The following is a 23,837-nucleotide window of genomic DNA, read 5'->3' as shown; positions in this document are numbered from 1 at the left end:
TGTAAAACCAAGGTCTAAAATTGGTTCCTGTTGTTGCTGTTGTAAATATTTGTTTGTTTTTGTTTGTAGTTTGAAGGAGTAGATAGCACTTCTCCGCGCCGTTCCTATGAGTTTGCTTTAAAAGAAGGAATACTCAAGACAACCAGGACGAGGGTTAAACAAAAATCAGTTTTAATCATAAAAGGTAATAATGCAATACAATATAATACATTACCATACCACATAAAGCCATATCATATCATATCCGTAATGTAAAGAGTAGGCCCACTCCTGCCCTGATTCACGTGCTGCAAGACCCTCCGGTCTGAGCAGCGCGAGAAGAGAGACAGAACAAAGGATGAACAGGCTCTCAATACCAACACAGACAGGAAGGGGTGGAGTTTAACGGGTCGTCTTTTCCGGTCATCTCAAACAAACACCTCTGGCATTCACTGTCTCATATTTCTGCAGCCTCCACGCACACATCCCCCCACATTCCAGAGACCACAGTTGGGTCTTGCTCACAAAGATAACACAAATATTGCATCTCTAATATCTCCAACTTCTGGTTTACACAGACTGCTTATTATTAATACAAAGTAATTAAACCCACACATATACTATTCAAGATATGTAGACTTCCCTGAAACATGACATGCTAGAGATCTTAAGCAGAATATACTCTCATCCACTTAGCACCCTGTCCTGCATACCTACACCTCCCCCACAGAGCAATAAAACCCTGTTTACTCCAACTAGCAGCCCTTGTTTATAGCCATTTTAGTCCTCACATTTATGAAAGGATAAAACAGAGAAATCAATATAAAACACAAACACAGGTATTGTTTGAACAGTATTCACTTAACTGCTACTATTGATAATTACCAGAGAAACTCAAGGGACCTCTTTTAATATCTGGAAATTGCAACAAGACTTTCTGCCATTTCAAATGTAACACTTCTTAAATATCAGATGATAATATTCTGCAAGTTGTAAAAACGACGAACATGCAGCCAATGGGCCGGTACTGAAGTGTGCCAGTCGGACGATGTGGGCCGATCGGATAAGTCCCTAGCACCCCCCCCCCCCGTCGACAATTCACTAGCGGTATTTACTTGGCGTGGGTCGGTCGAGAGTCCCGGGCTGATTTGTGGTCCCAGTCCGCCCCAGCTCCTGACTCATAACATTTCAGGGATAGGGGCAGACAACGACTTCATTTCTGTCTCATTCAGGGAACGTTCTTCTTTTGTTTTTCGACCAACAGGATCACTAATAGGACGCCACAGCACCAACAGACGCTGTTGACGACAGAAAAAATTGACAAAAGACAAACAGAATAATATTGAAAACCAATAATAAAGCAGAAAAACTGTAAGCGGGTTGTGTTGGTGCTCTTACTTGTCTGAAAGAGCCCTCTGTGAAGTAGAACTTGCTGACAGCACAGATGGGTATTGGGACCACACAGGAGATGGCTATGGCCCAGCCCAGGTTGTAGGCCCAGTTTGGGTACACAGAGCCATCGCTTGTTTTCAGAGGCTGGAAATCCAGAAAGAAGCCAATGAAGCAAACCTTGAAGGAAAAGCAGAGGAAAAAAAATCATTGTTCTGTGGAATATTTTTGACACAGTCTACCGACATTTAGGTAGGTATTCCTCCCTTTCAAACATACATCCCTGTTTTAACAAATTAGAGGTAGCCCAAATAGGCAGTAAGATCCAAGGGGGCTAATCTAGTCTGTCATACAACAGCGGTGATATATTGTCAAGATTTAGTTGTCATAGAAACATTTCTAAAAGGGCTGAGAGTGTTTATTTGGGCCTACAATTGTGTGTGCACAATAGTTCACTTCACTATAGTTGTATTCATCAAAAGTATGCATTCTACTTTCTTTCAGACTTGTGTGTAACTCACAGTGCAGATCAGAGGGGTGACGTAACGCCAGCACACAGTGTAGAAAACCCCCGGCCTCTGTCCCGTCATGTCTTCAAGTGCATCATGTATCCTCTCAGCCCCTGCATTATTAAAACTGTTTGTTAGTAACATTTTAAAAGGACAGGACCTCCTGCTGTAAAATAACGATGTACGTCACACCAATGGATTGGCATTTAACAACTTATTGGAACACAAAAACATTTTATGAAGCCCTTTAACTAACATGAGACAATTTAAGGCTAATAGACCAATTAAAAAAATGATTGTATGTACAGATAACTACAACAGGCAAAGGCAGATTTATCTAAAAAATGATCTACTATATCAGGGGTGGGGAACCTCCGGCCTCCGGGCCGTATATGGACCGCGAGACCATTTTGTACGGCCAGTGGCGGCCGGCCCACAGGGGCGCTAGGGGCGCCGCCCCACCTCTTCCCACATACAACATTAAAAAAATATATATATATAAAAAAATAAACAAGGTACATATTATATAATTGGTATCAGTGAAATGTATAATCTACAATAAAATCTCGTTTAAAATTGTGTTACGACGAAGTTACTGATAAGTCACATGTTTCCTGCCTGGCCTTGCCCATGTGTCATTACCTTTATATATACGGTCTATGGTCATTACCCTCTCTCATCTGGGCGGTAAGAAAGAAGCCCTCAACCAGTGCAGCAGCAGCCACTAGCAGCTGACTGTTGCTATCTGTAAACTATGATGCCGAAAAATAATTTCAGCCAATCAGCGTAGTCAAATCTGATGATCACCGGGCGCCAATGTCAGCGCCCGGTCCAGTCTGTGAGTAGTTTGGACACTAGTGACTCGTATCCGGTGGGGTGACGCAGTACGGCAGTAGTTGATGAGGATGGCTTCATGTGCAGGTGGAGTCCCCGCCCAATTCCGTTCAAGAGCTAATCTCCAATCCTTTCGAAAGGAGAAGTTTGGGAGATAAACTGTTGCTTAAAGACCTTGGACCGGACCAACCCGATTTGTATATATCGCAGCAAGCTCGTGAAAAAGCAAAATGTATCAAAATGTATCAACGAGGCTTCTCACGTAGCTGGTACACCAGAAAGGCATGGCTAGCTGGATGCAAACAGGTAAATGCTGTATTTTGTTTCCCATGCTTGCTCTTCAAACAGCCGGGACAGATACGATCTGTTCAGAAACTAGACAACAGTTAAACAAGTACAAACCACAGACTGTCTGTGTCATGGAGAATACAGTCGCTTGTTTATTTATGTCTGTGTAGGCCGTTGTTGTGAGTGTGGACGGTCGGAGCATATATAATTATAATATATTATTATAATATATATTATAATATAAATAATATTAGCCAAGTTCCGTTTAGAAAACACGCATTTTAAAAGGGTTTTTCATCCTGCCGTCTGTCTGCAGACTTGTCAAAGTGTTAATTCATGGTTTTTACTAACCGGTATCAGTATGTTGTTAATTCGGCATCATTTTGAAACATGTATTACAATTAAATCACTGTAAAATATGTTCATCTTGTTGTAGTTGTAGCCCCCTTGCCAGCGATTCTCTCTCTAGTTTAGCATACTCAGCCTGGTTGTTCCTGGCCCTAGAACCACGATTTTATGGGGCCAGAAAAACTGTGAATTAGGACCCGCTAGCCGGTACTAGGCCAAGTGGAAACGCAACCAAAAACGGGCCCCGCACGGCTCGGCATGCTTAAAGCGAGCTCCGTGCTGCAGTGGATACGCGCCATTACATCACCAGAAGTCCTAATTTAAGGGGTCATTTCTACCCAAAAAAATTGTTTTACTCACTATATCAACAGCCCCACCAAAAATGTTTTCCACCAGCCGCCACTGGGTACGGCCCTCGAGGTAATTTATAAACACACGCAAACAATAAAAAAATTACAGAACTCACACAAAATAATTAAACAAACGAGTGCCTGTTTTTCCTTGCCAAGGTCAGGGTCGTTGAACACAACACGAGCCTAACGTGTCATCACGTGGTATATGTCTCGTCTGACAGGGGTGCAGTTCTGACGGAGAGCACCAGAACGCCGCTCCGGCACTTCAGCGGCAGAAGACACTACACTACCCAGAATCCTCAGCTATCATTTGGGACTACACCATGTGCTTTACTCTTTGAAAGTCATCACATGAATACATTGTAATAAATGGTTTGGCTGCATTAAATATTACACATCTGTCATAGTTCTTTATTTATCTACAGAGATCGCGCATCAGAATAGACCAGCAACTATTCTTTTACCGTTCTGTTTTAATTTCACAATAAAGTTAGTAGTAATATTTTGTTTTGATATTATTGTTTTTTATTAACTACTAGACGACTGGGTCATGTTAAGACCATCTTTTTTTTGTTGCTATGGGTTTTTTCCATCGCTTTTGTGTTACAAATATCAAAACAATAACAAAATAATATTCGTCGTAAACTAAACCGGAAACAGCAGTATATTTTATTTTGTTAACACTGTAAACTTGACAGCCTTTTAACCTATGCTTTTAACCCAAACCGCCTACTGGTTAAAGCATGTTATTACACGTTTAGAGTAATTGCAATGCAGGAAGATTGTGTTGCTTTTTAATGACTGTTTAAAATGCCTTTTTCTTAATGTCTTTCATTTTTGTAAAGCACTTTTGAATGTGTTATATTTTATGAAAACATTTAAATATTAAGAGTACATACAAAATAGTGGGAAAGTAGAAGGTCAATTATATAAATATAGAATAGAAAATATCAAGAAGATACTCAAATGATATCTAGAGTAAAACAGTTTAGTGCCTGATAGGAGGATGTGCTAACTAATAAGGCTTTATTTAAAGAAATGTGCAGAATACGACAGTTTAATGGTGGAAGTATACACACATTGATAGATGTCTTGCAATGCACTGTTGAGGAACCTGTGACCCAAGTTTTTCATTCATTGCATAACTACACTGTTGTGTATATATGTCAATAAACCTTAGAAATCTTGAAATCTTGAAAGGGATGTGCAAAATAGCAATTATATACAGTCTTTAATGAACTATTAGAGAATAACGAGTAATGAATATGCTAAATGGATCTGCAGATAAATATTTAGTCTTCTCAAGCACCAACTATCAAATATCTGTTCTGTCTGCTGCAGTCTGGCAGGCGGTACCGCAGCATCCGGACTAAAACCACCAGACACAGAGACAGCTTCATCCCACAGGCTATACGATTATTAAACACCTGAATTTAGAAATAACATTCATCTGGCTGCTACTTAGAAATTATTTATCTAATATATCATATTCCAATCACTTGTATATAGACTCTTATTGCACTATTTCACTATTTTTTCTGTGTATCCGTTTTATTGCGTAGCACTGTTGGAGGAGCCTGTGACCTAAGGGGGGGAGGGGGTAGGACACGTTCGATTCCTGTTTTGAATAGTGTGCCGTCGATGGGTTTCATTCCATTTCAAAGTCCTTTTGGACGCTCTGTGTAAACTTCGCGCATCCAATCACAGAGGTTGAGGACTGATCACGGGGTTTGTCAAGCTAAGCCCATGGTGTAGTCCCAAACGATAGCTGAGGATTCTGGGTAGTGTGGTGTCTTCTGCCGTCCTAAAACTCCGAAAAAATATTTGTTTCTCCGAATCGAAGGGGGAAAATACAAAAGCATTGTACACAATTCAAACCAATCAATGTTGTGTAATTAACAACGACAATTTGTTGTTTTTTAGTCGATGAGTAGTGCAGATATCACTGTAAAATCAATCGACAGTAAGGAGAATAGGCTACTTACTTCCGGGTGTAAAATGATCCGTTATCCAATGGGAATGGACGCTCGTATATTTTTTTGTTTTTGTTTCACGGTTATGCCACGAGCTCACAAGACAGTTTTGGGTACGACAACGTGGGGATAACATGATCATTATCTTTTAAATGACGTTAACTAAAGGGAACAATCTATTTGACACAGCTGAAGCTCTGGCCTTCCTTAAAAACTAACTAATTTAACAAAAATCACAGTTACATTACACACAATACACTGTTTTTTGAGAACACAAATTCGTAACTAATGTAATTTTTACATTCTGACGAAAAATAAAAATAATTATGAATACAAATAAAATAAAAGAAGCCTCCCGTGAGTTACTACAAGCTATAAAGTAGATTTAAAAAACGTTGTATAGAATAAAAGCTCACTGCGGGACGTTGCGTGTGTGCACCACGACAAAGGAGCCTCATTCACTTTACATTGGGGTTGTTTGCGTGGTGCCGACATGTAAATGTAACAAAGTTCGTGACTCCACCACGCATTGTGGTGTTAAGAAGTCGTGGTGGAGTCACGCATTCTGGTGAGATCAGGTTGGTTATAACGCCTCATGTGGACAGCACTGCACACACTGCCACTCATCCCCTGAGCGTGTACACGCCTCATGATGACAGCCGGAGTGAAACGCAGCGTGTGGAGGCTTCCTCGAAGCCCTTTCGCCTCACGGGCAGCGGCAGCGAGGGCAATGGCGTGGCTCGTCACCATGACGACTATTACAGCACATCACAGAGAAGCCAGAACGGGGGAATGAGCAGTATTCCAGGCTGAGTGCCCCCAGCGGCAGCGCCCGCAGCGCCACGGCTTGCTGCAGAAGCCTGCTGGTTTTAACCTATCGGTTAATAAACTGCAGAGCTCGCTAATTAAGCCGGCTGCCACTAATCTGTTGATTAAGTAGACAGCAGGGCTCGCTGCAGAAGCCTGCCGGTTTTAACCTCGGTTAATAACCTGCAGAGCTCGCAGCATTCCTCTGTCCGAGAAACGCCTCGTACACACGGTCATAATAAACCCATGAGCGCCGTTATAACGCCTCATGTGGGCAGCACTGCACACACCTCCATCCATCCCCTGAGCGTGTACGCGCCTCATGATGAGAGTCGGAGTGAGACACAGCGTGTGGAGGCCCCCGAGCAGCCCTTTCTGTCAAAGCCCACCTTGGGTTGCCTCACGCCCTGTGTAAACCAGCTGCCTATAACCTGTCGGTTAATAGCCAGCATGGCTCGTTGCTAAAGCCTGGTTTTAACCTGTCGGTTAATACATTTCAGAGCGCGCTAATTAAGCTGGCTGCCACTAATCTGTTGATTAGTAGACAGCAGGGCTCGCTGCAGAAGCCTGCCGGTTTTAACCCCTGTTAATAACCTGCAGAGCTCGCAGCATTCCTCTGTCCGAGATACGCCTCGTACACACGGCCTTGATAAACCCATGAGTGCCGTTATAACGCCTCATGTGGGCAGCACTGCACACACCTCCATCCATCCCCTGAGCGTGTACGCGCCTCATGATGAGAATCGGAGTGAGACACAGCTTGTGGAGGCCCCCGCGCAGCCCTTTCGGTCCAAGCACACCTTGGGGTGCCTCACGGGCAGCGGCGGCATGGGCTGGCGTGGCTCGTCACCATGATGACCAAAAAAAACACATCTCGAGCACGTGCGCCCACTCTGAGTTTTTCTCAGAGTGGCAGCGCGTGGGTCTGATGGACAGATGGATGAGCAGGCTGATCAGCAGAGGAGACAAACGTTTATCTGGAGTGGAATTAAACTCAGCCAGCAGAGCGCGGCTCTCGCGGCAGCGAGTGGAGAACCTGACAGCTCTCCTCCGGCGTGTCACAACCCACACAGCCCTCTCTGTGAAGGAAATATTTTTGTTTATGTGTTTGTACCAAAAAGCATTTTGTGTTTCACATAGGTCTGCTATAACTTAGAGCAGGGGTTTAAGAGGTTAAAGGTTAAAGGGTTAAAGGTTCCGCTTTCCTGTTGGGGGACTGTGACTAACTGCCAGAGGACTTTAACAGACTGTCTTTGTCTCTGAATCCAGGTTCTTGTGATTATCGATCAGAAGACGCGCGAAATAGAGGCTCCTCCTTGATTATCTGTGTAGATTTGCGCTGTGTTTCTGTGTAATCTTCAGTGTTGGCTGGGGAATCACATGATGAAGACGTGTGAGAACCCTGCCAATGCTCCCGGCCGTTGGCTCTCATTAAACTCAGTGTTTGATATAAAGCGGACTCCAGCCTCCATTCCTTCCATCTACATTGCTGAAAAGAAAATCTCTCTCACACTCTCCGTGACGCAGCTGCTCGGCGTTGGCATCAGCTGGTCACGTGATGATCCCCCTGGGTCTCTTCCAACAGGGGGACACTCCAGAGGTGCTTCATTCGCTGCAGAAGCCTGCTGTTTTTAACCTATTGGTTTATAAACTGCAGAGCTCGCGGCATTCCTCTGTCCCAGATATGCCTCCTACACACGGTCATAATAAATCCACGAGCACCGTTATAACGCCTCGTGTGGACAGCATACACACACCTCTCATCCTCTGGGCGTGTACGCGCCGCATGATGAGAGACGGAGTGAAATGCAGCATGTGGAAACTCACTCGCAAACATTTTGCCTCACGGGCAGCGGCGGCGATGGCGTGGCTCGTCACCATGACGACCATTACGACACATCACAGAGAAGCCTCTCCCCCCAGCAGCTCCATGGGATACAAGAAACACTCCTGTCATCTCAGGAACAGTGTCTTGCGCGGTTTTTACTCCGGCTATTTTTCTAAATCTCGGAAAAGAACGGGGAATCGCCCCGTTGCTGTACAATCAAACATGTGTTGATTCGCACAGACAACAGGCCACGGCTATGGAAGCAGCCTACCTCAATCGCCAGGGAGGAGTACGATCTGCGCAGCTTCTGAACGCAGCCAGGCGGCCAATGCGCACTCCACCAGAGGAATTTCCTCCTCCACGGCTTTGCACGGAGGAATGTCAGTGGAAGATATTTGCACTGCTGCATCTTGGTCTTCCCCCTGTTCATTTATTCAATTGTATTTGAGAGATGTCTCCCATTCCTCTGTGACGCACCCTGTACTGGGTGTCCTGTCGGAGTGAGTGACGTCAGGGACCCAGCTGTGCGCTCTCCTACCTGTCTGACACGCAGAGAGCTGCTGTCCCCCCTCTATGATCGCTGGACAAGGTGGGACCTTCGTCTCTACTTTCTCACAGCGGCCGGTATGTATTGTTCCCAGCCTTCACCCCGTCGGGAAGACAGGCATTTTTTGCTATGTTCCAGGGACGGTGATGCGCCATTACGCATGGCACAACAGGCAGGGGGTGTTATTGAGCAGGTGTGTCTGTGCTTCTAGTGCCGGGCGGACCCAGTGGGGCGCAGACTACATCATGCTTCGCCCTTAACCCAATAGCGATAGCCTTAGAGGGCGAAGCCATATACGAAATAGAACTGAGGTTACCTACTGTAACCCCAGCTTCTATGAGTAAATGGCGCAGCCCTCTAAGTGCGGAGCCCCACTGGCTCTACGAATAGCTGAAGAAAAGTTATTTTGTATGGGAGCAGATTGCCAGACCTCCTTCCTATTTATACCGGAAGGAGGCCCGAGGGTGGGGCCCACCTTGCGGGTGGGCGTGGACTACAGGTTTTCAGTGCTGCGCGGGGGCGCAGGGGGATTACCCAATAGCGATAGCCTTAGAGGGCTACACCATTGACTCATAGAAGCTGGGGTTACAGTAGGTAACCTCAGTTCTCCCTGTCATGTTTACCTCATTTATAGTCTGGTCCCTCTCTCTGTGTTTTTCCTCCTGTCGTTAGTTTCCCTGGTGTGTCTGATTGTGTTCACCTGTAGCACTTGTGTTTCTCCTCCCCTGCCCGGCTGTTTCTCGTCTTGTGATTACCCGTCCCTGTATTTAGTCTTGTCTTTTCCTGTGTTCAGTTTTGGTTCGTCTTTTGTTTGTGAATGAGTTCACCGTGAGAGTTCTGTTTTGTCCTAGTTATTTTTATTTTATCCTTGAAATAAAGGCTTTTTTCAGCGTTATCTGCATTTGGGTCCTTCTTGCTTCACTCACCGTAACAGTCATTGACTAGGTCCCCCCGTGTGGTTCTGGGATTTTTGCTCACCGTTCTTGTGATCATTTTGACCCCACGGGGTGAGATCTTGCGTGGAGCCCCAGATCGAGGGAGATTATCAGTGGTCTTGTATGTCTTCCATTTTCTAATAATTGCTCCCACAGTTGATTTATTCACACCAAGCTGCTTACCTATTGCAGATTCAGTCTTCCCAGCCTGGTGCAGGTCTACAATTGTGTTTCTGGTGTCCTTTGACAGCTCTTTGGTCTTGGCTATAGTGGAGTTTGGAGTGTGACTGTTTGAGGTTGTGGACAGGTGTCTTTTATACTGATAACGAGTTCAAACAGGTGCCATTAATACAGTTAACGAGTGGAGGACAGAGGAGGCTCTTAAAGAAGAAGTTACAGGTCTGTGAGAGCCAGAAATCTTGTTTGTTTGTAGGTGACCAAATACTTATTTTACCGAGGAATTTACCAATTAATTCATTAAAAATCCTGCAATGTGATTTCCTGGATTCTTTCCCCCCATTCTGTCTCTCATAGTTGAAGTGTACCTAGGATGAAAATTACAGGCCTCTCATCTTTTTAAGTGGGTGAACTTGCACAATTGGTGGCTAACTAAATACTTTTTTGCCCCACTATATATAAGAATCAAGTGTCAATGAGCAGCATGTGGTTTGTGACAGGATATGTGCTGGACTATTGGCGTGGGTACTGTTATCATCAATATGAACCAGCTGAGATTCCAGAAAAGTTTCTATCTGCCCTTTCACATCTCCACATTACAGTTACACTACTTTAAGGGTGGTTCTACATGTTGCCACTGGATGTAAATTATGAGGTGTGTGAAATTAAGACCATTGTTTTTATGGTTAAGAGACAGAAAGGGTTCCTAAAAAGGTTTGGTACTTTTAACAAATTAACGTTTTAGATATACTGTATAGCTGGATATTAAAATTGCATGTGGTTAACTAAAGCATAACTGAACCTTGGTACTTATAGCACTTACCGAAGGCCCAGCCAACAGCCACACACTGGACCAAAGACACAAATAGCACACATATCCCATTGGCACCATAGTAATCAATCAGCTCGAACTGGTATACTCCTCCCTGGGTAACACAGAAGAGATAATGTCAATGAAATACTCATCCCATATGAGAACATGCTAAATGTTAGCCAATGTGTTTGGGAGGGGGAATGCCAGCCTGTTTAGTACCTGTGTGGTGAGAGTGATCTGTAACAGGAAGGTGAAAGAGCTGAAGACTACGAGGAGAATTTCTCTGCGCCAAGGTCTGCGCATCTGTCCAGGGAACATGTCAATCATTGATGATGTTAACGTTTCCAAACCTGCAAACTGACACAAACAAGCAGACAGAAAAGTAATGAGCCTAGCTGTGTTTTCACAATCATTCCATACATGGCTCACAAAATGTAGGAAGTATGGGGCCTTATCTGAATACTGGAGGTACAATCACCATTGAAGCCTAGGTGTTATGCATGGCATACTCTCAATGTTCTTACCAATGACACAAAGACAAGAAGTATTTTTGGGATAATGGATCTTGCGAATTGTGGTCATTCCAAATCTAACTCTCCCACAGAAACCAGAAGAAAATGATATCGCACAATGTCTGGTTCAAAGAATGTGTTACACATGGTGCCTGTCAAGTGAACTGGTGATCTATTGCTAAGAAAACTACAGGACACATGGACCATTTGCTCCAGTGAACTTGCTGAAAAATGGCTTCCAACTTCCTCTGAATCTCTTGCGAGGACCAAATACCAGAGAACTAGCTCGTGCATTCATGATTTTGTCGTAGTGTTGTATTTTCCAGGACCGGCTGCTGTGGAAACGGTAAGAATTGATTCGCAATCAGGCACTAGCTCCAAACTGGCCCTGGAACCGGTTCGGTGGGAAAGGGGTATCAGTGAGACTAATCTCAACAGAGAGCTGCAGGAGTGGCCCACATGAGAATAAGCTTCCCTCTGAAGCAACCTTCCTTGAGACAACTTAATTAGTTAGACAATTGTCGTTGGATAATTTTGGATGAACACTAAGACTACTTTTAAACGACAAGCCTGATTGTGCGTTCACATCGGACGCATCGCTTTACTCGCAGAAGTTTGACCAAGGATGTCAGTTGTGTCTAGTCACGTCACTCCAACAAGACGCCCGGGTGAGGAGGCGGGGCATACAGAAATGAATAAAGCAGCGACTGTATTCACCATGCCACAGACATTGTGTGATTTGTACATTAATAACTTCTCTCTAGTTTCTGAACAGATATGAGGAGCTGTGAGCTCTGTGTGCTGTCTCCCAGAGCCAAAGGCTGCTGTTTTGGTTTTCTGATTCAACGTCAGTGACGAGAGTCAGACATTCTGAACGCTGATTGGCTTTTTGCGAGACAGCATCACGCAAATGTGTTGCTCGAGTTGAAACATTTTAACTCTCGCCAATGGCGCGCCAATTGCGCCATTCGCGCAACTGCAGTCTATCCACGGCTTTGCATTTACTTTACATGTAATCGTGACACACGAAAAAATCGCATCGCGTTTTGTGTGAATGTACCTTTAGAGCTCAATTGTGATTCCTGCTCAGATCCATTTATCTTTTTAGGCTTTGTCGTCTTCTTTTTCTTACCTTTCTGTTTATTTCTGTGTGAATGCAGGAGGGTAACGGAAAAACACGTTCTTGTATGTGTACAAGAAGAGTGCTTCCTGCTTTCTTACAGTGCAGACGCGTTTCTGCTTGCTCTTGCCTCTGCTTACTTATTTATGCTGATTTTCCTATTTTTCTTTTCTGAAAACTTCGAGCAGCAGCTCCCGGACATTAATTTATCACTGGGACAGTTATTCTTCGTAAATAGATGGAGGGTTTCAGCCATATTTCAATATTTTTACGACGACCTCAGTCTTACAGTAGCGTGGCCTTGCAACAGCTAAAGCCTGGTACTGCATGCTATTTAGCAGAGGTGGGACCAAGTCATTGTTTTGCAAGTCCGTGCCAAGTCTCAAGTCTTTGCGCTCAAGTCCGAGTCAAGTCTCAAGTCAGGATGGGCAAGTTCAAGTCAAGTCCTAAACTTTGATAAAACGAGTCTTAAACAAGTCATTGTGTGCTTTTCACCAAATGTAATGACATCGAATAACAGATATAATACTTAATAATCAAACTGCTCTTTATTAGTCACATTAATAATCCATTTTCTCTCTGCTGGTAAAGTAACATGTTTTTCTTCTATTTGAAGAGCGATCAGTAAGGTAAGGCTACCTTGACGGTTTGATTCAGAAGGAGTTTAATGTATAAGATCCCTGATGTTGAGGTGACCAGAATGTTTATTTCCACTGTGTACAACATGTTATAAGGGACCCACAATCTATCTTTATGCAAGGGATAATGTGCAGCGAGGCGGTCTCTATGGGGAAAAGAACACCTGAATCTACATCCCTCTGCAGGCGGTACTTTAACTATATTTTGATGCTAATACTTTTGTACTTTTACTTGAGTAACATTTTGAATTCAGGTATTGTACACTCAGGTACTTTTACTCAAGTACAAGTTCTGAACCACCTCTGACAATAAATCCTTAGTGGTTACCAAAAAAAAACCTGCTCTGAAGGTTATTTTCATTTGACAAATCCTGCACTCAGCTTCGCTTTCTCCAATATCATTGAAATGTAGCCAGATGCTGCTTATTTTTTCGGTTTTCGCTAAATTCTTGACATTTTCCTGTCTCTCTGTAGCTGGCCTGTACCACTACACCTGCTGTCTGCCCCCCACCCTTCTTTCACATAATGGTATGATCCTAGTGTGTCCTCGCATATGATTGGCCACATGGTGGCTCAGCAAAATAAAATCCCGCCCCTGCCTGCATGGATTCACAGCAAGAGTAGGAGCGGCTGCAGATTCTGCTCCCCCCGACTGGAGTCTCCTCCTCTATGGGATTAGTTTTGTATCATAAAGATAAAGCAACACTTTCTCAGAATAAAGCAAAACTATGAGTTTAAAAGAAAAAAAAACTGAGTCAAGCAAAATAAAATACATTTCAAAAATAAAAATAAAAGTTGCAAACAAATCATTTGTGTAATCATGTAAACTATAAGTATTTTTTCTTTGTTTTAACATATATATTTTTGTTTGCAGTTCTTGTTTCTTCTTTCTCAATGATCAGACTTTTGCTCTCGCTACAGCTTTCTCATTTGCGCTCCTTCACTTTTTGTTTGAGATTCTGACACAAACCTCCCAGGTGGGCGGGACTTTCAGGGGTGCGTCCCCATTGGCTACTCAGTTTTTGAGTTACAGCCCAGTGCAGCTGCGGTGCGGTAGCTGAGCGTGGATAGAACACCCGCAGAAGAACCAGCATTTCAATTATTATAATACTACAATTGAAAATATATGTAAGTATTGATCATTTGTGTTGTTTGTGCTGTACTATACGGTCTGTTTCTTTATTTTTTTCATTTCATTTCAAACCTTTATTTATACAGATAAATCCCATTGAGATCATTGATCTCTTTTTCAAGGGAGACTCAAGTAGTTCACATGAAACATAAAAACATAAATAGAACAACAAAAGGACATCATTTACATAATTATCCACATAAACAGGTACCAACAGCTTCCGATTGAGTAGCATCCAACCGAGCTTTAAAAACATTTAGTGGCACCAGATTGTTCAGTTTCCATTTAATTTGCAGACTATTCCAAGACAGAGGAGCTGCGCATCTAAAAGCTTTCTTCCCTAAGACAGTCCTAGCAGTTGGCACATTTAATAAAACCACAGCATTCGATCTCAGGCATTAGCCACTTACAATTTTCCGTGAGATCAGGGAGCAGATATAAGATGGAAGTTTCCCTAACATGGCTTTGTATATAAAAATGTACCAGTGACTGAGCCTCCGTACAGATAGTGAAAGCAAACCAGCCCTTGCATACAGGGTACAGTGATGGGTTAATGCTTTACAGTTTGTCACACATCTCAGTGCACTGTGATACGCAGCATCTAACTTGACCAGGCAATTGGCAGGTGCATTCATATAGACCAGATCCCCATAGTCCAGCACAGGTAAAAAGGTCATTGACATGAAGATGAAGTTTAAAAGTGAGAGAATCATCAAGCCAGATACCAAGGTATTTGTAACAGGTAACCACTTCAAGTTTTATTCCTTGCGTAGTTACAATATCTAAAACAGGCTCTGGTGTCTTTTTAGCTTTAGAAAAGAGCATTACCTTGGTTTTCTCAACATTTAAAAGAAGCTTTAGTTCAGAGAGCTGAGTCTGAATAATGTTAGAAACAGCCTGTAATTTAACACCAGCCTCCTTAATGGAGGGACCTGCACAGTACATCACGGTATCATCCGCATAAAAAATCTAAAGTAGCTTCATCCACATTTTCACCTAAACTGTTAATGTAGATGAAGAATAAAAGTGGACCAAAAACAGAACCTTGGGGAACACCATTTGCAATGTTCAACCACTCAGAAGACAGCCCATCAAAATGAACACATTGGGACCTTTCAGAGAGGTAGTTTATAAACCACCCTACTGCATGGCTGGACATGCCTATACTGGCTTGCCTCTGCTTTAAATGTGATGATCGACGGTGTCAAATGCTTTTGAAAGGTCAATAAATAGACCCGCACAACTCTGCTTTTTATCTAAAATACTCGCCACATCATTCACCACTTTCATTGTGGCAGTGATTGTGCTATGTTGCTTTCTGAAGCCTGACTGATGTTTAGACAGGATGTCTTTGTACATAAAAACACCTTTACCTGTTCACTCACTAAGTATTCAAGAACCTTAGCCAGAACTGACAACTTAGAGATTGGCCTATAGTTATTTAATAAGGTGGCCTCCCCTCCTTTTAGCAAAGGCAGGACATACGCTGACTTCCACAATTTTGGAATTGTGTTTGAGCTGAGGGAGAGGTTAAAAAGAGTAGTGAGAGGTGGAGCAATAAAATCTGCAGCTATCTTTAAAAAGAAAGGTTCTACGTTGTCCGGGCTAGCCGGTTTCTTAGGATCTAACTTGGTTAAAGCTTCACGAACAACATCAACAGTAAAAGGGGTAAACCTAAAAGGGTTTTTATTTAAGGCAATGTCAGAGGCCAAAATAGATTTGTTTAGCCATGTTTCTGATAAAACAATGACGTCAGCGTCAGTCGAGCTCGCCCCGATACGGACAACATCTAGTTTACCTAACAGACTGCGCACATTCAAGTGGTTGAAACCCAACCCAGACCTAGCTTTAAAATCAGCAGGAGTAGCGATCTGACAACTACTACTGGGCGGACCAGGGTTAGGTTGTACATTTCCTGACAGTAATAACAACAGAAAAAACAGGCATATTTTCCTCTGAAACGACACACATACATTGTCATCTAATTTAGAAACACCGGAAAAGTCTGCGAGAGTGTGATTTGAGCTTAAGAAGCAGTCCTGAAGAACCATCATCGCAGGAAAACAAAAAAGATAAACATATTTTGTCGAGCAGATTGTCTGTGACAAGGCAACCGGTAATTGTTTGAGCAACACATCCGAACCTTTGCAGGGGATGCCCACTGCTACTACTCATAGTCCAAAACAGTTAACAGGCACAGCAGAATCCCGATATGGGCAATTTTCCCAGACCAGCACACAGTATCCGCGATGTTCCTGGAGCAAAATCAGCACAGCAGCAAAGGACAGGTGAAAACAGCAGCGTGGAAGCGCTCCGGTCCCTCCGTGGTATCCCCGGGGTGAAAGCAGGCCTCTGCAACAGCAGAACCAGGACAGGTGGAAAGCAGGCCCCAGCGGTGGTAAAATCCTCCTCCGCACAGCAGCACACGCCCGGTGGAAGCAGGCCAAGCCCGAAGCGTGGATCCACTCCGTCTCTCCGCGACGACTCCGGGGTAAAAACCTCTCCAGTACAGCCGTATTCTACAGGTGGGAGCAGGCCTCCGTAGATCGTAGATCGCAGATCGCAGGCAGCAACAGGTGGAGCCGCTTCGTTTCTTCGCGACGAGCAGGCCTCCGTAAATCGCAGATCGCATGCAGCAACAGGTGGAGCCGCTCCGTCTCTTCGCGACGTCTCCGGAGGAAAAACACCTCAGTACAGCCATACTTGACAGGTGGGAGTAGGCCTCCGCAGATCGCAGACAACTAAAACTACTACTTGTATAAGCAGGGATGGCTAAAAGTGTGTAAGCAGGAGAGCTAGATGCTAACAGATGCTAGATGCTAACAGATGTGTTAAGTGAGAAGTAAAGAAAAGCTCTGCTTTGAAAGTTAGCTTTTGCTAACTTTAGATCCATAACAATGCAAGCTAAGTAGCCTAATAGCCGGGACAGTTAGCGACAAAGCGAGCAGTGAGTGAGCGTTCAGACACTGGCGCACACACTCAAACTGACTCGTGTGCCTGACTCTACCAACAGGCTTTCATGATTCTGTTTGGATATGCAAGTATAAGCCATGATAGCTTATTTTATTAACACGCTAATTTGATATGAAAATCAATGGAGGCTGAGTTAACTTTGTAGGAAAACCTACCGTCTGCCTATGACTGCCCCTGATCTGTGTTTTATTTGTTAACTTCATATTTTTCATTTCCTAAAACATTTATTTTCCTCTCATATTAACAGTGTGGATCATTGAGACAGCGTGGCGTCCAGAGGTCTTATCCCGTTTGGCCACTTCCTCTGAGGGGACAGCATTAGATCCACTGAGGGGGCATGAAGAAAGACCTGCACCATCTTCATCCACGCTGGGCGTTGCTGTTACTTATCACTGGCTCAGTGTCATTTCATTTGACCAAATGTCTTTACATATACATTTAATAGATATTATTATCCACATTTTTGTTTGATGTCCTTTTATTTAAAACATTCTTTGAGACTTCATCTTCTGGTTCAAATTGCAATAAATGTAATTTGTATAATCACTCTATCGTCTTTATTCTACATGAAAATGTTAGAGATTACATTCAAATCTGTTGATTATTCAGATCTTCCTCAGGCTAGGAATAGTATGTAGAGTTTGTAATGCTAAATGTATATCATTTTCTCACAGGATATAGAATGAGACAACACAGTTTGTATCCATTGTGTTTGAATGCTTCAGCACTTCAGACCAACATAGTAAGATGTGAGCATGTTCCTAATTGTGTTGGTATGTCAGGTCTGTTTCATAAAGCAAATATGCCACTTTTATATTGTAGAATTTGTCAAATTAAAGCAGTCTTTAATTGTTTGTCCTAAACATAGCAATATGCTTTTGAAATGTAACATGTCTTTGAAAACATGTTACATTTCACTTTTAGCTTGAAAATACATAGATGTCTTTTTTTTATCTATAAAATAAATACATAGACAGACAGACACTTTTCAATCCCAAATTGGGAAATTAATTAACAGCAGCAGTGTGTTCAGGTATTACAATATTTAAAGTTGGAATAAAGTATAAACTACACAACACAAGTATAATGCACAGCAATCCATAAGAGAAGTCCGATATGTTCATGAAAACTCCTCAGGAGACACCAACACTAACGTGGCCGAGTGGACTCCGGAGTTTGCTGCATGAGTCAGAGTATGATCTTTGGTGTAGTGGGCTGTCACTCAAAAACTGAGTAGTCAATGAAGACACACCCCTGAAAGTCCCGCCCACCTGGGATGTTTGTGTCAAAATCTCAAACAAAAAATGAGGGAGCGCAAACGAGAAGAGCTGCAGCGAGAGCAACAGTCTGATCATTGAGAAAGAAGAAACGAGAACTGCAAACAAAAACAATGCTAATGTTAAAACAAAGAAAAAATACTTATAGTTTACGTACATGATTACACAAATGATTTGTTTGCAATTTATAGTTTTATTTTTAAAATGTATTTTATTTTGCTTGACTCCGTTTTTTTTCCAAGTCCAAGTCAAGTCCTGAGTCATTGGTGTTCAAGTCCAAGTCGAGTCGCAAGTGTTTTGTGATTTTGTCAAGTCGAGTCCAAAGTCATCAAATTGGTGTCCACACCTCTGTTATTTAGCTTAAGCTAGTTGGTAGCAAAATGCCTCCGTTCTCTACAGATGACTTCCACAAACTTATACAGAAGATGGCTGTGTTGGAAATGAAAATGCAACGGTTGGAAGTTAACATTGAAGTGAATAGACTAGGTTGGAATGACACCACTTTACCAGTGTTGCAAAATAATGGACAAAGACATGCTAACTCACAGCTAGTTCGCAGCTACAAGGATTCCAAGGAACAGGAGGGCTGTGTACCGGGTAATACATCTACAAGTGGTAGTCCTCCCTGGAACTCTCTGGGTGCAAAGCCTAAGAGTAAATCATTTCCATGGGATTTGGGAGGACGAATAACAGGCAGAGCCCAGCGCTCTGAAATCTGTGATGCAACCGGCTGGCCTGCATTGTTATCACCCAGGAAGAGCACCCAGGAAGAGCACCTCTTCAACCCCTATTTATAATAGGAAACAGCCGTGGACAGCTGCTAAAGGGAGAACTACAAACAATCCTCCTAAACCACAGAGTGTGCCAATCCAGAACAGATACGCTCCGCTGACCCAGAAACGGAGATCTCTTTCTGATGACCTGGATAACCTGTCCTCTTGACATAGCAGGGTAAGGACAATAGCTACTCCAAAAGTAAAAGGCTAGAGGGAAACGACTGGGCCTGAAACTCTGATTGTGCGTGATGTGAAAAGTCTGTGTAGTAAGAACAACCCAAAGTACTCTTTAATCAATAACCTCAAATGGAAGACCAACACAGACCACATCTACAAAAAGCCAACCAAAGGCTATTCTGTCTGCGGCAGCTCAAGAAATACAGAGTGAGGAAACATCTCCTAATCCAGTTCTACACATCCATCATCCAAAGCATCCTCACATCATCCATCACAGTCTGGTACAGCAGTTCAGACACCCACTCCCGGAATAAACTTCAACGTATCATCAATAAAGCATCAAAAACCACCTGAAGTCCCCTTCCATCACTCGAATCACTTCACCACCAACGAACTGTCACAACGGCAAAGAAAATCACTTCTGACCCCTCCCACCCAGTTCACCATGTCTTCCAACTTCTGCCCTCAGGGAGGCGCTACAGGTCACTGTCCACCAAAACCACCCGCTTCAAAAACAGCTTATTTCCCTTTGCAATACGGACACTAAATGGACTCTAAGTAACCCCAATGAACAATCACAATCCATCACACCTTGAACTTTATGTATATATGTCATGATGTATGTATTTTCCCTGTGCTGTGTGTTGTACATTTTATTGTCTGATATTGTATGTTGAATTGTATGGAACAAGCTGTAATAATCTGCACTGAACACGAATTCCACCAGCCTGGCTGTGTGGTCATTAAATATTCTAATCTAATCTAATCTCTGTTTTCCCAAGGATGTGGTCTCTGACTTGACTGAGAAGATCCTGCATATTTGGGCTGAACATCCAACTGTGAAAAATGTGGTACTGCACATTGGAACAAATGATGTTGTGAAACAACAGTCAGAAGTGCTGAAAGAAGAATTTAAATGTTTCTTGGAAACTGTCAGCTCTCTAAATGCAGAGGTGTTCATCAGTGGCCCTCTACCGCCAGTCAGAAGAGGAGTGGAGAGATTCAGCAGATTGTGTGCACTGAACACCTGGCTTTCAACTGCCTGTACTGACCATTCTGTCCATTTTATTGACAATTTTTACTTTTCCTGGGACCGCAGACATCTTTTTAAGGCAGATGGAGTTTGCCTGAACCAGTCAGGAGTGAAATTGTTTATCTCAAACATATTCAACTGCCTGCGTCATCAATCTGTTCCCTCTGCCAAAGACAAGCGGGTCGAGGAATCAAAACAAGAGAAAGACACAACATATCGCTCAGAAAACCTTGAAGAAGTATCACTGCAGCCGCCTGAGGAATGTCTTGATTATGGGAGACATATGACACAAATGGAGGAGTCTCCACCCCCCTTCAACCCCCCTATAACCTTTGAGGATACTCTTCCTTCACCCCCCAGCTCTTTCTACTCTCCCTTTCACCCTCGCCCACCCTCCTGGAGTTCGACCACATGAAGGAGATACAGAGGGTTGGCACCAAATCCTTCCTGGAGATCAATGACCGCATGAAGGCGATACTTAGGGTTAGCAGCATGTCCTTTACCCCCGCCCCTCAACGACCCCCACCACAAGCACCGAACCATCTCCCCCGTCTTCATCACCGTACCTACGTCAACCACCTCCCCCGCCCTTCAAGACAGCATCTGCGGTCTCCAAAGCCTGATAAGAATGTGTGTGTTCACAACGCAGCAAACTCTAACTGATATGTGCTGGCTCCAGGCTCAAGGGTGTATGGCACTCTCAACTATTTCCAGGACGAGCCGGGGTCCTGCCTGCCAGTAGCTTTGCCGATATCTGTGTTGATAGGTAATAAACTGAACAAAAATATAAATGCAACACTTTTGTTTTTGCTCCCATTTTTCATGAGATGAACTCAAAGATCTAAAACATTTTCTATATACACAAAATAACCATTTCTCTCAAATATTGTTCACAAATCTGAACAAATCTGTGATAGTGAGCACTTCTCCTTTGCCGAGATAATCCATCCCACCTCACAGGTGTGGCATATCAAGATGCTGATTAGACAGCATGATTATTGCACAGGTGTGCCTTAGGCTGGCCACAATAAAAGGCCTCTCTAAAATGTTCAGTTTTATCACACAGCACAATGCCACAGATGTTGCAAGTTTTGAGGGAGTGTGCAATTGGGATGCTGACAGCAGGAATGTCCACCAGAGCTGTTGCACGTGAATTACATGTTCAGTTCTCTACCATAAGCCGTCTCCAAAGGCGTTTCAGAGAATTTGGCAGTACATCCAACCGGCCTCACAACCGCAGACCAAGTGTAACCACACCAGCCCAGGACCTCCACATCCAGCATGTTCACCTCCAAGATCGTCTGAGACCAGCCACTCGGACAGCTTCTGCAACAATCGGTTTGCATAACCAAATAATCTCTGCACAAACTGTCAGAAACCATCTCAGGGAAGCTCATCTGCATGCTCGTCGTCCTCATCGGGGTCTCGAACTGACTCCGGTCCGTCGTCGTAACCGACTTGAGTGGGCAAATGCTCACATTCGATGGCGTCTGGCACGTTGGAGAGGTGTTCTCTTCACGGATGAATCCCGGTTTTCACTGTTCAGGGCACATGGCAGACAGCGTGTGTGGCGTTGTGTGGGTGAGCGATTTTCTGATGTCAATGTTGTGAATCGAGTGGCCCATGGTGGTGGTGGGGTTATGGTATGGGCAAGCTTATGTTATGGACGACGAACACAGGTGCATTTTATTGATGGCATTGTGAATGCACAGAGATACCGTGACGAGATCCTGAGGCCCATTGTTGTGCCATTCATCCACGACCATCACCTCATGTTGCAGCATGATAATGCACGGCCCCATGTTGCAAGGATCTGTACACAATTCCTGGAGGCTGAAAACATCCCAGTTCTTGCATGGCCAGCATAATCACCGGACATGTCACCAATTGAGCATGTTTGGGATGCTCTGGATCGGAGTATACGACAGCGTGTTCCAGTTCCTGCCAATATCCAACAACTTGGCACAGCCATTGAAGAGGAGTGGACCAACATTCCACAGGCCACAATCAACAACCTGATCAACTCTATGCGAAGGAGATGTGTTGCACTGCGTGAGGCAAATGGTGGTCACACCATATACTGACTGGTTTTCAGACCCCCCCAATAAAGCAAAACTGCACGTTTCAGAGTGGCCTTTTATTGTGGCCAGCCTAAGGCACACCTGTGCACAAATCATGCTGTCTAATCAGCATCTTGATATGCCACACCTGTGAGGTGGGATGGATTATCTCGTCAAAGGAGAAGTGCTCACTATCACAGATTTTTTCAGATTTGTGAATAATATTTGAGAGAAATGGTTATTTTGTGTATATAGAACATGTTTTAGATCTTTGAGTTCATCTCATGGAAAATGGGAGCAAAAACAAAAGTGTTGCATTTATATTTTTGTTCAGTGTAAATAAACTTGCCTTGCCTTACAAATCCCTGGCCCAGAAAGCTTATTCTAAGTCTATCAACAAGTATAGCTGAGTTGGTTAGGAATGTTAGCTATTGGTTCCATCTTGAACCAAAGAGTAATTAAAATTTGGATGCTGGATGAAAAGTCAGAGGTAGTAAGTTTTTACTAAAAGAAAAATATGTCAGAAGAAAGTCCGGGAATTCATCATTTTTGGAAAGTGGAGTTTGATGGCAATCCATCCATCGTTTTTAACACTAGAACCGCCAACGGGTACATTTTACCCGTAGCAGTTTTTTGATTGTATGTCACTTTTTTTCAATAACATATTAAAGTCTCCCAGTCCGTGACTTTTCCTGAAAGTGTGTTATGTAGCACCCTCTGTTGTTAATAATTGTCAATATGAAGTCAGATTGAAAAAATCGTCAAAAAAAAGCCATTTAAACCTATATCCGCCAGCGAGTAATATTTACCTAATAGAAAATGCAGCGTAAACATGACGTGTTGCTATAGCAACACCTTTTGTCTACTGCGGTCCTTATCAGAGAGAGAGATTGAGAGATAGATATATAGATAGATAGATAGATAGATAGATAGATAGATAGATAGATAGATATATTGATAGATGGATAGAGAGATAGACAGACAGATAGATAGTTATAGATAGTGTAACATCTTGGAGAATACAAGATCTTGGATGACTGAGCTCACGTTGAGGACGTAATGCATGCAGGTTACGTGGCAGTTGAATAAAGATGGACACTCGGAATGAGAGAAGTAGTCTGCGTCGTCTGTTTATGTAGACTATTATATGTCCATAGAACAGAACATTACAGATGGATCGATAGATAGTTATAGATAGATAGATAGAGAGATTTGTACCTAAACAAAACACAAGTCTAACACCAAGCGTTTAATTTAGCACTGGTAGCGATATTTTATACTTCATGCTATATGCACAAACTATGTAATATGCAAAGCTGAGAGTCCACAGATTCTATTGGTATAAGTTTCATCCCTGT

At 43.2% G+C, this 23,837-nt stretch overlaps 1 pseudogene; it reads right to left on the bottom strand.

Moving 5' to 3' along the window:
• Window positions 1–201: 201 nt before the first annotated feature.
• The window catches only part of LOC117442451 (sodium- and chloride-dependent betaine transporter-like), a 38,910-nt pseudogene continuing 15,274 nt past the window's right edge, over window positions 202–23,837 (bottom strand).

This window comes from Pseudochaenichthys georgianus, unplaced genomic scaffold (genome assembly GCF_902827115.2).
Source record: "Pseudochaenichthys georgianus unplaced genomic scaffold, fPseGeo1.2 scaffold_432_arrow_ctg1, whole genome shotgun sequence".
NCBI classification, from domain to species: Eukaryota; Metazoa; Chordata; class Actinopteri; order Perciformes; family Channichthyidae; genus Pseudochaenichthys; species Pseudochaenichthys georgianus.
The sequence above is the reverse complement of the archived record's forward strand: the minus strand, read 5'-3'. Positions and strand labels throughout refer to the sequence as shown.